Source organism: Gobio gobio, assembly GCF_949357685.1.
Source record: "Gobio gobio genome assembly, chromosome: 10".
In the NCBI taxonomy this organism is placed as follows: domain Eukaryota; kingdom Metazoa; phylum Chordata; class Actinopteri; order Cypriniformes; family Gobionidae; genus Gobio; species Gobio gobio.
In genome coordinates, this window is record NC_137116.1 from 3,725,230 (window position 1) to 3,741,715 (window position 16,486).

The following is a 16,486-nucleotide window of genomic DNA, read 5'->3' on the forward strand; positions in this document are numbered from 1 at the left end:
ATGGCCGGTCCTTTAGCGTTTCATTTAACCCTTTCCTCTCTGGTGTATTTACAAAAACAAGTTCAGAACATGAATCTTGAGTGTTTTAGCTTTCAAATGATGCATAGTTTGTGATAGTTGATTTAATATTTTGTATAAAACAAAAGTAAATAAAAGTACACACACCCACTCACGTCAACCGCCCCGCCCACGATCCGATGCGGATTAGCAGGTTCAAGATAATTCCTGTTAACACCGAGAACACAATTTATTGTTTTAATCCATCGACAGCCAACCCTAATAATCTGCGTTCTCATGTTGGTGAGAACCCGAGTTATTATGGAGTCAGAATAGACTCATTAATAATTCACGCAAAAAACAAGATGCACACATGTGTAACCAATTTCACATGCATGAAACCAAATTCACGTGCACAAAAAAACAATTCACGTGCGCAAAATAAAATTATATATTCATAAAATACATTTCACAAATGCAAAACACAATTCGTAGATTTACAACTGTGCAAAAAAACTTTTGAATGTTTAAAATGTACACATTCATCCTGTAATGCGAATTTGCAAATCGTCATTCACGTGTGTGAATTGCCTTGGATGTGTGTGTGTGTTTTTGAGACTTTCCTGGCAGCGCAATCCTCCCTACACAGAGGAGCCGTACTCTTTAGCCAATCAGATTTAAGCTCATCAATCGGCCAATCATAACCGCGTGAGGGCGGGCCCACCTGAATGTTATGTCATCAGCGTTCGACCGCAGTTAGAGATCATGGCTAAGCAGCAGAGGTATGTATGTGAAGTTTGATCGGTTCATTTCTGTGTTTACTGAAACTAAGAACTTAGCAGTTAAGAAACTATCACTTCAACTGATCTCTGTGTGAAAATAAACATTTAGTAGTATTGATGGATCCTTATGTTTACTTCATAAAGAATTCTGCATATGCACACCATACAAATGTAGGATTTTAGATTCATAAACTCCATAGAAAGCATAACAATGGTTTGAATGATGAGAGAAAGTGTATATAAATAGACGAATTAGATAAATAGATATTTTTCACGTGGTCTTTTATTTAACTATTATTTAATTAGGAAAGAGCAGTCACAACAGTGTGTTTGTACCTGCATGTCATGTCCACCACACATTCAACTGATAATAATTTATGTAATGAAGTGCATACATTGGAGACCATTTATATTTAATATATGCTTTGTTTTAACTTTAAGCTGCACATATATGCAGTTTTATTGTTTCAGATTTCCCAGACAGATGATGTATGAAGTTGCAGAGACCAGTACCGTTACCTTACCATTCCTACTGTAATTCTTTCAAAACACTCATGTTGCATCCCTTCATTTTGACTGTTGTTTCAACAAGAGGCTGAAAGTCATGCATTGTTACTGTATTAATGTACACACTCAAGGAATAAAGCCCTGCTATGGATTATTAAATGTTCTTGTTTTATGTCAGAATTAAAAGATTCAAAGAGATTTGCTACAGTTGATGTATACGGTTTATTAATTTGAAAGTTTCTGAATCCTTTGGGAATAAAACCTATATGAAATGACTTGGCCATGATTAAAGAGAGTTCACCCAAAACATTTTTTTTTTATTCATTTACTCACACTCAAGTTGTTCCAAAGCTATATGAATTTCTGTTCTGCTGAACACAAAGGAAGATATTTGTAAGAATGTTTGTAACAAAGCACATCTCTGCAGCCATTGACTAACATAGCAGGGAGAAAAATACTATGTTAGTCAATGGCTGCAGAGATTTGCTTTGTTACATTCTTCTAAATAACTTCCTTTGTGTTCAGCAGAACAAACAAAACTCAGTACAGGTTTGGAACAACTTGAGGGTGAGTAAATGATGAAGAAGCACAACATGTAGTACAGAGCAATATAATATATAATATATAATTATATATATATATATATATATATAAAACATTGTATATAAATATATTCTGTAGTTGTGAGATTGGCTGATTAACAGTTTGAAGCTGGGTTAGTTCTTCAGTCACGGGGCACTGGAAACACAATGTCATTGCATGGCTGGTCAGGGATGTTGGTAGTGTTCCAGTAAGTGTCTTCTTTTCTTTTAAAGTAAATAAATGTTTATCGCCAAATGATACATTTAAGTGCAATACATCAGGTGAAAGTTAACAAATGAAATGTGTTCAATCTAGCCGCCACTAGCCCTTTCTCTGTCAGAACACATCAGATTTTGGTTTGATATTTAAAGCAGTCAGCACGCAGTACAAGAGCTGCAGACAGAGGAAGAGCAGGAAGCAGGACATGAAGTGATGGTAATATAATTGAATATAGTGTACGGAGTAATCTTACTAGTATGATGTTAATTGCATCTTTGTCTGATCAGCATAAAAACGCTTTTTTGCCAGGCAAAGTAAAATGAATGCTTCACAACATTGTCCTGTGACATTAAAAATCTTGAGATGACAATACAGCACAGAACATGTAAGTACATGTGTACTGAATAGATTAAGACATTAATACAAATTATAAAAGAGAATAAGGAGACATGAATTTAGATGTTTGTGACTGCTATCCAGATGTCACGCCAAAGGTGTACAGGAACAATACGTGTAATAACAATTTAACACTGCATACTGTTGCACAAATGTCAAAATATCTTCATCACTAAACAATGAGTGCTCATAAAAAAAATTGTACATAGTGAAAAAATATCTTGATGAGGCCAGTGCTAAATGGGAGCTATTGTCCACCCAGATTATTGTTTTACAATCATTTGTGTGATTGTAACTGAGAGAGATGTCTGTCTCTGTACCTGCAGCTAAAATACAAAACAAGCATCATTTCCTCTTCATATGGGACATCTGATTACCACAGCAGTTGCTTACATCTGTTAATATTGAATAAACTCACTTCAACTGATCTCTAAGTTCTTAGTTTCAGTAAACACAGAAATGAACCGATCAAACTTCACATACATACCTCTGCTGCTTAGCCATGATCTCTAACTGCGGTCGAACGCTGATGACGTAACATTCAGGTGGGCCCGCCCTCACGCGGTTATGATTGGCCGATTGATGAGCTTAAATCTGATTGGCTAAAGAGTACGACTCCTCTGTGTAGGGAGGATTGCGCTGCCAGGAAAGTCTCAAAAACACACACACACACATCCACGGCAATTCACACACGTGAATGACGATTTGCACATTCGCATTACAGGATGAATGTGTACATTTTAAACATTCAAAAGTTTTTGTGCACAGTTGTAAATCTACGAATTGTGTTTTGCATTTGTGAAATGTATTTTATGAATATATAATTTTATTTTGCGCACGTGAATTGTTTTTTTGTGCACGTGAATTTGGTTTCATGCATGTGAAATTGGTTACACATGTGTGCATCTTGTTTTTTGCGTGAATTATTAATGAGTCTATTCTGACTCCAGGTTGTTGCCTTCAAGTGCTATCGGAAGGACTTCTGAAGTCATTTAAGTCTCCAAAAATGGGAGGGCGTTCGTATGTGCCATTTTAACCCAGGAAACTCGATAATTCAGAGAGCACGTGAAGCAGAAGTAGAACAAGGAAGTACTAGACACTTTTAGTTTCTCTTTCTCTAATCAGACAAAGACGGAAAGACTCCAACAAAATTTAACTGTATGAGACATAAGGACATCGGAATAAGGTTAGTGTAAATTAAATTACCTAATATTCTTTTACTTGTGTTACACAATTGGTTTTAAGCTAAAGTGAATCTGTTCTGAGAAAGTTAATGCTGCCTTCACGTGCTATCGGAAATTTGATGATTCCGACTTCTGAAGTCGTGATTACGAGCGCATTGCATTCAAGATTCAAAATGTGAGGGCGTTCATGTGCAATGTTTACCTAGGAAACTCGTATTTACGATAATTCCGAGAGCACGTGAAGGCAGCATAAGTGTAGGCTTATCGTCGTGCTGTAGGGGAGAGTGGGGAAAGTTGCAACAGTGTGGCAGACATCCCAACCTGAAAAAAGTCATTTCAGGGAGGTAACCCCCCCCCCCCCCAAAAAAAAAAAACATGAAAGGAGGAAAGGTATCCCGAATTTCACCACAGAACATGACTTTATATGTATAGTATAATATAATATATCATTATTACATAATTTCTATAGGCCTATGCAATTATTTGTAAAAAATTATGTCAAATTATGTAGTTCACTTTTACTATTTACATAAGCTGCTTATACTATTTATGTAAACTGCTTTTATTTATATTTCATTGCAACTTTAAACAGGTCTAAGGAGTTTGTTGTTTTCATGTAGCCTTGGCAACTAGCCGACCTGAAAAATATGCACATGAAATGAAACTTGTTTAACTCAACCATAACATGTCAGTAACAAACTGTACAGCGTGCAAGATTGTCATTATGTTTATACTTTCGTTTTTTGGGGCACTCTCCCTCTGCCATGCGCTCCAGTTTCTAGATACACTGAACTGATTAATTCGGCTCGGGAGAAGAGATAAAAGCCCGCCCACACTGACAATTGATTGGTTGACTTACCGAAACAAGCCAATCAGGATGCTCTCCGTCTTAAATGCGCTACACACGCAAGGTCTCTCGCTCTCTCTTCCTCTCTGCCGTGCGCGCGTGCCACAGTCTGTTATGGCAAGCCAAAGTGTTCATATACGCTTGGACGGGCGTCTGATTGCACACTGATACGTCAAAAGCGTGCGATTTGACAGCAAAACGCGCGTCCTCGACGCGTGATTTTATGGAACGCCAAAAGGTTCAAAAAACGCCATTAACCAAACGCCTGGTGCCCAGAAAACGCCGTTATTTGCGGCGTTTTGGACGAAACAACGGCGCAAAATACGGCGTTATGTTGTACAAGCGCCGTAAATGACGGCGTTTTCACCGCAGAACCGCCGTTAATATCGGCGTTTTTTGATATGACCCAAAACGCCGTTCATTTCGCCGTTTGGCCTTCCATATTACGCCGTCATTGACGGCGCTTAAGTCTGACAAAGACGGCGTAAAAAGCGGCGTTTTCTATAATATTCAAAACAACCCCTCCTTTTACTACACAGCCCAGCCCCATCAAAAGGCGGTAAGACCTGTGTAGTAGAATGTCGATCCACCTCAGAGTCCTATCTTTTAACGCTATTGTGACTGATATTTAGACTTTCTTCGTGTGAGGCTATTTGTATTTTTTCTTTGGGCATATGTGTATGCGCCTTTTCCTTAATCATATGTGCATAAGTAAAACTATTTAATAATATTTTGTGTGTATTGTTTGCAAACCATAGAGCTATCGCGAGTCAGTAGCCACTCTTAATTTCCTGACAGGAGTTCAAGTCCGAGGTTCGTTCTCGTTCTCGTTCTCTCTCTCTCTCTCTCTCTCTCTCTCTCTCTCTCTCTCTCTCTCTCTCTCTCTCTCTCTCTCTCTCTTTTAGAGATGATACTTATTAACAGGCGACCTGGCGTTATGCTTTAATAATATCTTATTGTTGTGTACAATAGCTTTGGGTCGGGTTTATTGTTGATTTAAAAAAATAAAAATCCTACACAAACAAGTGTATTTTTGCCCTCTTGATGCAAGCATAATATACCTAGGCTATAGGTTTCGATACAAAACGATAATGTATAGGCTACATTTACATTTCCTTGCTTTATTCGTAAACTGATGAATTAATTTCTCTCTTACATCGAGCAATGCTGCTGCATAAATAAATATTTACACATTGTTGCGGTTACAGCAAATACACAAGCATTGTATCTTTCAGTTCAATCATAAGAATAATCCATACTGTCAAACTTTCAATAGACAATTCCTAGACCTACAGACAGTTAATAACTACTGGCACTAGGCCTATATCGTTTTTTTTTTTTTTTTTTTTTTTTTTTTTTAACCAGTAGCCTATATCTTCTTCTTTTTTTATTGGCCTATATGCACTGTAGATTCATAGATTCATTCAATTAAAATAGATTCATTCAATTAAAAACAATTGCAACTTAAAAAAAACAAACCCTTTCTTTCGTTTTGGAAAAATTATATCTTAATATTGATCAATGTTTCATCAACTAATTGCCTGGATTTAATATGCAAATATAGAATCCGCTGTAAAATAAGATGCAAATAGCCTACGCTGGCGGGATGACTTCGTGTTAACTGTTAAACATTTCTAATGTAATATTTAGCCTAGCTATATACTATTATTATATAGGCTATATAATAATAAGTCTGTATTTCCATAATGCCTATAACTACATATAGCATTTTGCAATATTTTTTTTCTTTAAAATGTGTAGGCTATTTTAAAACTATTTTTTTGTTTTTGTTGCTACAATTATTTTGTGTAAAACAAAACAATTTTTTTTTTTTTTTGATGGAAAAAAGTAAAAAAAAAATGTTTTGTTTTACACAAAATAATTGTAGCCTATTGTGGAAAACAAAAAAAAATGTTTTTACTTTTTTCCATAAAAAAAAAAAAAAACTTTTAAACTTTTTTTTAAAGGGGTGGTAAAACATTCTTTTGAAGGCTTGACTGTGTTTGTGGGGTGCACTGTAACATGTGTTCATGCTTCGTTTTAAAAAAAATTGCCTTATTTGTCATATATTTGACCTTTATTCTACACTGCTCTGTCCCTCCTTGTAAAACGGTCTGATGCTTTCCGGGTTGTATGAAGCCAGTCCCTCAAAAATACGCAGTGGGCTCAGATTGGTTAGCTGGCCCAGTGTGTTCTGATTCGCTAACCGCAGTGCACGTCGGAAACGTCACGCCCCTTACCGGAGGCTGTTCAGTGTTAGAAACAACGGCGTCAATAAAACCATATGAGCTCGAATCAGACCCAGAACATTTGAGTGAAGATGATCGAGCAGAACCTGTTCAGTCCTCGAGAGTAAAGACTGCGGATCTATAATGATTGCTACTGAATGGCACTTTAACTTTTGTATTTTTAGAACGATTATAGCCAAATATCTGTCGCAAGAACTAACGTTAACCCAAAACGAACACTAAGCACTGACTTTAGTAAGTTAGCCAAATCACACACAGAACCATGTTTAGCATGCCTGAAGATAAACAATACATAAAAGCTCTAATCAAAGAATCATTTACACTAATGCCAGGTTCGCTGTTGAGATTTTAACGTTAATGTTTGTAACGTTAGATGTTCGTTGGATATCGTTAAGTGTGAATGAGCATTTAACAGACTAGTTTGCAGAACAGTGTTGTCATCTGTTTACTTCCTTGCTACAACCTATTACAGGAAAACACATCGATGAAAAATAAATCAGACTTACAGGTTGTGGCCCGTGAACAGCTTCTGTTTGTAAATCCAGCTTTCAGGACAAGCCGTTGTGCATATCCTGTATTGAACTCGCGAAGTTTGTGGAAGTTTGTGTTGTCCTCCGTGAAATGTGCAGCGCGCGCGTCCTGCATCCACGCACCGGCAGTGTTTTTTTCACGCAGCTGACGTTGTGCAAATCTGGCATTGAAATCGCGAAGACGGTGGATGTTTTCCTCTGTTAGATGTGCTTAGATGTTAGATCTCCTCTGCAGGGAGCCCTGCGCGCGCCTGATTCCCCGCTGACTCAAACACACGTGCATATAACATGCTGTGTGTTAAACGCTCTGCAACGCACCCCCGTCCCTATGAAGGCTGAACAGAGCAAGTACCCCAGACCTGCAATCCGGATGAAAATAACAGCGTTTCCTCTGCATCGCGGCAACAACACTCCAGCCTAACTATACCACAACAGCGCCGCGATACAAAATGGCCTCACCTCCCCTTATTTAATATTCTCGGAGGAGGGGTTTATGTAAATATTGGGCCTGGTGATGTCAGCAAGCCCTGGAGGAATGTGTGTAGTCGCCTACTGGCCGTTTGCTGTAGTTCTTAGAAACTGATTTCTTTAAAAGCAAATATCTCCCTTTGCTTTAAACTTTGAACGTTGTAACTTTGCAGATGTTGTTTATGCTCAAGCAGCAACATTACACGCTAGCTAAAGTTAGAATAGTGAAATCGTGGTTTACCACCCCTTTAAAATGGAAATATCTTGAAGCAGGACGTCCAAACCAGTGAGCTCTCATGGTCAACACAGCCTACTAAAAACTTTTTAATTGGTAACGTTTAAAAGAATGAAGCAAAAATGGACAAAGACTAGGCCTATGTGTAAGCATTGCTGCCACATAGGCTACATATTCTTTTTTTTCCACTCTTTTTTTCTCACATCTTTTCTCTGTCATAAAAATGACATATTTTTTTCGTAATAACGAGATCTTATGTTATATATTTTCTCCTAATAAGGACATGTGTTGTATAGTGACCTGTAGCTACAACATATGCCTTTATCCACATTAGAGAATTGATATAGCCTATGTGCCTTTGTAACACAGAGTTGCACCCGAGTATATGCACTGGGTAAGACTTAAGAAATAAACCCAGGTAAATCGCACTGGTGTGTCATTCCCATTTTATTAAATATACTGGTAAAAACGAAATGTCTACAAACATTATCAACATGTAGCTATTTTAGTCTGCTTCCACAACAAATCCTAATTCACGAAATGTAACGAAATTCACAACAAGAATGAAAAATATAAATGTAAAAAAACAAAAAACAAAAAAAACATAAATTATGCCATTCATTAGCGTTCAAACTATTTTTAACCATCGAATCGATGCCTGTAAGAAAAATAACCATATTTAAAACTTTATAGAGTAAACCCTTGAAGTCTTCCATTGTATGGCGGTTATTATTTTTTTTTACTTTTACTTTTTTTACTTTTTATTTATTTATTTATTATTTTTTGACAGCATATAAGTAGTACCGGTCAAGATAACTCGTAGTACCCGGATGAGCGGTATGTTATTCATTTTAGGTGGTTGTTATCTGGGAATAACCTACTGCTGGAATGCGCGATTGACCAATCAGAATCAAGTATTCCACAGAGCTGTGTAATAAAATGTTTTTAAAGAAGTCTCTTCTTCTCACCAAGGCTGCATTTATGCTGTTAAAATACAAAAAGCTGTAATATTGTGAAATATTATTCAAATGTAAAATAACTGTTCTCTATGTGAATATATAGTAAAGTGTAGCTAATGTATTCCTGTGATCAACGCTGAATGTATCATCATTACTCCAGTCTTCAGTGTCACATGATTCTTCACTAATCATTCTAATATAAGGATTCACTGCTCAAGAAGCATTGATGATTATTATCAATGTACTTTTACGATTTGATGAATATAATTTTTGTTTTATTTTTTTTTTTTGAGAAAGAACTTAAATAAATGAATACATCATTTATTCAGCAAGGATCCATTAAATTGAGACAATGCGTGATAATAAATAATAATTTGTATATGTGAATAGTATACAGTTAGTAGCTAGCCGATGATGTTCCAGCTCAGAGCATGTGAGCGGAGCGGTAATATCCTCCATAGTGAGAGCGCCTCTCTGAAGATTCTCGCTCGGTCCGCTCGGTGAGATACTCAGAATAGCTATGTATATAGGCCTACTACAGCCTATATATATATATATATATATATATATATATATATATATATATATATATATATATATATATATATATATATAGAGGCTGTAGTAGGCCTATATACATATACAACTAGGCTATATATTACATTAGAAATGTTCACTGGAGAATTGTCTGCTATATTTGCATCTTATTTAGGCTATCAAATCCAGGAAATTATTTGATGAAACGTTGATCAATACTAAAATGTCCACTCCATGCCTCCCGACATATTTCCATCTTTCAGTCTTCTTACTCGTGTAGTTCACTTTACATAGCCTAATTAACTTTTTTTTTTTGTTTTTGTTTTTTAAAGCTTTTATTTTTTTAAATGTAATTTATTAAAGTGCATGAACCAATAAAAAAGAAGAAGATATTGGCTACTGGTAAAAAAAAGATATAGTGCCAGTAGTTATTACAGGACTGTCTGTAGGTTTAGGAATTGTCTATTGGAAGTTTGACAGTCGGCCTGTCAATGCTGCTCAACAGCAGCATTGCTCGATGTAAGAGAGAAATTAATTAATCAGTTTACGAATAAAGCAAGGAAATGTAAATGTAGCCTATACATTACCGTTTTGTATCGAAACCTATAGCCTAGGTATATTATGCTCAAGGTTTGCATCAAGAGGGCAAAAATACACTTGTTTGTGTAGGATTTTTATTTTTTTAAATCAACAATAAACCCGACCCAAAGCTATTGTACACAACAATAAGATATTATTAAAGCATAACGCCAGGTCGCCTGTTAATAAGTATCATCTCTAAAAGAGAGAGAGAGAGAGAGAGAGAGAGAGAGAGAGAGAGAGAGAGAGAGAGAGAGAGAGAGAGAGAGAGAGAGAGAGAGAGAGAGAGAGAGAGAGAGAGAGAGAGAGAGAGAGAGAGAGAGAGAGAGAGAGAGAGAGAGAGAGAGAGAGAGAGAGAACGAGAACGAGAACGAACCTCGGACTTGAACTCCTGTCAGGAAATTAAGAGTGGCTACTGACTCGCGATAGCTCTATGGTTTTCAAACAATACACACAAAATATTATTAAATAGTTTTACTTATGCACATATGATTAAGGAAAAGGCGCATACACATATGCCCAAAGAAAAAATACAAATAGCCTCACACGAAGAAAGTCTAAATATCAGTCACAATAGCGTTAAAAGATAGGACTCTGAGGTGGATCGACATTCTACTACACAGGTCTTACCGCCTTTTGATGGGGCTGGGCTGTGTAGTAAAAGGAGGGGTTGTTTTGAATATTATAGAAAACGCCGCTTTTTACGCCGTCTTTGTCAGACTTAAGCGCCGTCAATGACGGCGTAATATGGAAGGCCAAACGGCGAAATGAACGGCGTTTTGGGTCATATCAAAAAACGCCGATATTAACGGCGGTTCTGCGGTGAAAACGCCGTCATTTACGGCGCTTGTACAACATAACGCCGTATTTTGCGGCGTTGTTTCGTCCAAAACGCCGCAAATAACGGCGTTTTCTGGGCACCAGGCGTTTGGTTAATGGCGTTTTGTGAACCTTTTGGCGTTCCATATGATTTACCATAAAAACGCGCGTTTTTAACGCGCGCTTTGGGGTCACAGAAAACGCGCGTTTCCGACGCGTGATTTTATATCAAAGCGCGCGTCCTCAACGCGTGATTTACCATAAAAACGCGCGTTTTTAGCGTGCGCTTTGGGGTCACAGAAAACGCGCGTTTCCGACGCGTGTTTTTATATTAAAGCGCGCGTCCTTGACGCGTGATTTGCTATTTTAAAAAACACGCGTTTCCGACGCGCGTTTTCCGTGACCCAAAAGTAATGGTAATGACATAGTGTTTTGGTAATGACATAAATGAAAAGTGCACTGATACATAAAGCAAATTTAAAGGCTTAAATAATGACTTCTGGTGAGTGTTGTTGAAAGAAATGGACAGATGTGAGGAGATATGTTCAAGTTGATGGTTGTGTCATATTTATATATGTTTATTTCAATCATGAAGAAACCATAAAATATTTTCTAGAGAATCAATTGTTACAATGGGATAAAACAGCATAAACATATCCTTCATAAACATTTCATAACTATGACTATTACCATTAGGTGAAATATTATATGTTGCATTGGGTTAAAACTAACAATGCATAATGAAACGTGTTTGCTTTCAAACACACTCAAAAATAATAAAAAATTATTTTATGATGCTGTTCACTTTATTTAAGCAATTCATCTTGATTTAACACAATTATATCAGGTTTCTGGTTCAAATGTAATTGATTCATGTTAAACTGACTTAAAACCGTTACTCTTTGACATAACTTGATGTTTTCATTTTGAAATAACACATTTCAATCAAGTAACCCAATCAAACAAGACTTTCACTTCCCATCATGCTTTGCAAAGGGGCTGAATTCGGAGAGTAAATGTTTAAATAAAGTGCTATTTGATGCCTTTTTAACAAGATGAGAAAATGGAGAGACTTTTTAATGCTTAATGTTTTGTTATGTTGGTATTTAAAATGTTTTGTTATGTTAGTGTTTTTGGAGGTGACCATTGTGGTGAAGTAGAGCATGTGCTTGGGATGAGGACCTGCTAATAAAAATTAAAGCTATTTTAATAATAAAAACAACTACTTTGGGCATGCCATGGATGTAACAAAACCATCTTCTGGCTAGCCAATAAGACCTTGCAAAAGGTTTTGTAAATGTTGTAAAAAATAGTATTTGACTAAATAAAAATAATCAATTAAACTGTATTACTTGATTTGGTTTGTTTTTAATATTCCTTTTAGAATAATTAAATTGAATAGTTTTGGACAAAATTAAGAATGTTAACCTGATTTAACTAAATGGCATTGAATTAAAATAAATGAAGTTACAGTTCTTTTGGAGGAGGTGGAGAATAAAAAAACAGCTATTTTCAAAGCTGAACAATTGTGTAACAAATGCTGATAAAAAAAAATCCTGGGCAGAAATCACCCAAAAATAAATGCTTCTGCCTATTCCTTTTCAGACTTTATGTTGATTTATGTCATCATTTGTTAAATGTTTAAATGTCAGAATAAAACAAATCTGAATCTGCCTATGTTTCCTTAGCGCTAAGCACTGCATGTGTTGCGTATGTGTAATGCTACAGTAGCCTACATATACAATTTAATATTTAAGGGTAAACCCCTTTTTGTAAAATAGTTATATGACAATTTGTCTTTGGGAATTTAACAAAGTTACTCACTTGCACACTCGTTTCTTCGCACAAACGAAACCAAGACGTCCAACCAGCATAAATTATCCTTTCGGAGGGCACTTCGAAGGGAGAATAATTGCTATCGTCACGCTATTATATCGTTTCAAATAATTTGTAATGAAAAAAGCTAATTGTGTAAAACCTAGGCACCTCGACTTTAAGTCATCCAAATTACTTAAAGTAGATGGTAAAACCTTCGAAAGAAATAGGCTATAGGGTCGATAGCTCTGAATAGAACACATCCCAGCTGCTGCGAAATCAATGACGTCGATACGACAAACTAACAAGGAACTATACTTCTAACCACAGGTCAAGAGCTGTCGTTCCAACCACACAAGTTTGCGATGCAGTTTGCGAACGTTCGTTGGAACGATGGTTTCTTGAAACACCAAATCGTTGAACTATGCTGATAACGACGGAACTTGCGACCATAGTTGGCCAACGATGCTTTCGGGAAACGCACCCCAGTATAGTTGGCGGCGTAATGGATTCTAGAATCATTCAACTAATTCGTTGTAACCGACTGTTCAAAAACGGTGAATTATTCGAGAACGAAACATTGCTGAGAGATGCAACTCTTCTGCTTTGTTTGAATCTATTTTTGTTGGAAAAATAGAGCAAAACTGTAAAAAAACAAAAAAACAAAAGACAACTTATTGTTTATTGAACTGTTGTATAACATTAATATCGCATTTTGCAATCGTGCTGATAGCCTACTCTGGAAAATAGCACTCAGTCTTGCGAGTATTTACTGTTTAATTACTTTCAAACAAATGTTTATTTTTTTGTTCGTTTTTAGCCTATTTTTAATGAAAATACAACAACAATAAAATAGTACAAAAAAAAAAAACTTGCGTAGGCTATATTAAACTTTTGTAAAAAAAAAAAAAAAAAAAAAAAAAACGAATAACACGGATGACATAAAATAACTATTGGCTACCCGAATTATAACAAATAAATAACATGTATTTGGAAATTCCCCTTTAAAACGGGGAACCCTCCGTTTGTGATTTGTAATTTTTTTTTATTAATAAAAGTGGTTTTGCGCTTGTGCCTCTGCTAATGTCCTGTCAATCATCTCGCTCTCGGCTATGATTACAGTTACAGTAAAATTTTAATTCACCATCGTTTCCCAGCCTCAGTCGATCTGCATGACAGTATTTGCCATGACCAATCCTTGTCCAAATATGAGCTTATTGTAAAGAAAAGTTATGACTGCTGCGTATTTGGGTGATTCTTCAATTAGGGGAACTTTTATGTCCCCAGGTTATACATTCATGTTAAAAATACTATATTTTAAAATAAATAGTTTTGTTATTTCAAATAATATTTATTGCACCACCAAAAAATGATACACTAAAATCAGTTTGATTTCCATTTTTAAAAATGTTTTCATCACTAATATTTGGCTACTCAGGCCTTGCCCCCAACCCAGACTTTAAAACTTATCTGCTCTGAAAATGTGATCAAATGTTATCAGTTCATTAAAAAAATCACAATATATGTTTAAACAGTAACTTAAAAAGGCACTTGATGCATAATTCTGGTTCATATCTGTGCAATTTGTGAATATTTTTAACAATTTAGTATTGTCCACAACAATACTGTCATTACCGCGACAGTCTATGATTACAACAAGGATTTTTTTGAGGGTAAGACTTGTTTATGCCGTAACCATGGAAATGAAGACTAGCAGGGGAGCACATGTCAGCCATGGAAGAACAGTGATATTTGATGTCTGAAAAAGTAAGTAATTTAATCATGAATTCCTTCTGATCATGGAGTAGACTTATTCAGCGTCATTACCATAAATGCTGTAGCAGCAATATTTTGATAAATATATATTTATATTCACATGATTTATGTGTATTTCAAGTTCTTTTTGTACTAGCTGTTGAATGATGTTAGCAAATCCATGACCTAGCATCTTTTTTCCTGAAAAAAAAAAAAAAAAATGTCATTACCGCAACACGTCATTACCAACACACAACTTGTTGTGATGGTAATGACAAGTGATGGTGGTAATGACATGTTCTGTGTCCCTATCTATATCATATTATGTGTTTATAAATTAAGTTAAAGAAGCATAATAGTGTGATTTTACAATGAAACTTATGTGAGATGCCTTACTTCCTAAAACAATTTTTTTTATTTTTTAATCAGAATGGCTCCCAAGAAATCAACTGAAAGGTCTAGAGATTATAGAAAAAAGGCTGGAGTTGATCTTCAGGACACTTTGCTCATTGAGTGACTACACTATGCCTGTCATTTAAACTAGGGCCCAGTATCTCTTTCTCTCCACATCCCATCCATCTCCCTTTATCATCTCTAATTCACATTTTGAATGTTCACACTCAAAAAAATGATACGTGGGTTTTACTTAATTTTTTTATGTCAACAGGTTCCACGTAATTGGGTTATGTTGAATTTAATTAAAATTATTTATTTCAGTAAACTTAAGTTTTTTACGTAAGGTTAATTCAATGCCATTTAGCATTGAATCAGGTTTACATTCTTAATTTTGTCCAAAACTATTCAATTTAATTATTCTAAAAGGAATATTAAAAACAAACCAAATCAAGTAATACAGTTTAATTGATTATTTTTATTTAGTCAAATACTATTTTTTACAACATTTACAAAACCTTTTGCAAGGTCTTATTGGCTAGCCAGAAGATGGTTTTGTTATATCCATGGCATGCCCAAAGTAGTTGTTTTTATTATTAAAATAGCTTTAATTTTTATTAGCAGGTCCTCATCCCAAGCACATGCTCTACTTCACCACAATGGTCACCTCCAAAAACACTAACATAACAAAACATTTTAAATACCAACATAACAAAACATTAAGCATTAAAAAGTCTCTCCATTTTCTCATCTTGTTAAAAAGGCATCAAATAGCACTTTATTTTTAAACATTTACTCTCCGAATTCAGCCCCTTTGCAAAGCATGATGGGAAGTGAAAGTCTTGTTTGATTGGGTTACTTGATTGAAATGTGTTATTTCAAAATGAAAACATCAAGTTATGTCAAAGAGTAACGGTTTTAAGTCAGTTTAACATGAATCAATTACATTTGAACCAGAAACCTGATATAATTGTGTTAAATCAAGATGAATTGCTTAAATAAAGTGAACAGCATCATAAAATAATTTTTTATTATTTTTGAGTGTGTTTGAAAGCAAACACGTTTCATTATGCATTGTTAGTTTTAACCCAATGCAACATATAATATTTCACCTAATGGTAATAGTCATAGTTATGAAATGTTTATGAAGGATATGTTTATGCTGTTTTATCCCATTGTAACAATTGATTCTCTAGAAAATATTTTATGGTTTCTTCATGATTGAAATAAACATATATAAATATGACACAACCATCAACTTGAACATATCTCCTCACATCTGTCCATTTCTTTCAACAACACTCACCAGAAGTCATTATTTAAGCCTTTAAATTTGCTTTATGTATCAGTGCACTTTTCATTTATGTCATTACCAAAACACTATGTCATTACCAGAACAGTATGTCATTACCGCCACGTTGCTTAATTTACAGCAAACATATATTTAAAACTGTTTTATGTTCAATCTTCAGGTGCTACATGAAAAGCCTAATGAAATACTCATCCACCTATTCAAAGAAAAAACATCTAAAATTAATTTTCCAGAAATTAAACAAAAGTGTGCTTTGATGAACACAGAAAAACACATTTTGATGGTAAGAACAAGAAAATATATGTAATTCGCTGAATGGAA

General features: G+C 35.3%; 1 protein-coding gene across 1 annotated transcript in view; it reads left to right on the forward strand.

Annotated features, from left to right (window-relative positions):
* The first annotated feature begins 3,152 nt into the window (after positions 1-3,152).
* Positions 3,153-16,486, forward strand: part of LOC307132980 (uncharacterized protein) — a 116,255-nt gene continuing 102,921 nt past the window's right edge. The window contains exon 1 of the mRNA XM_079827646.1: positions 3,153-3,669. The gene's annotated coding sequence lies outside the window, so the exon portion shown is untranslated. The remainder of the gene's footprint in view (positions 3,670-16,486) is intronic.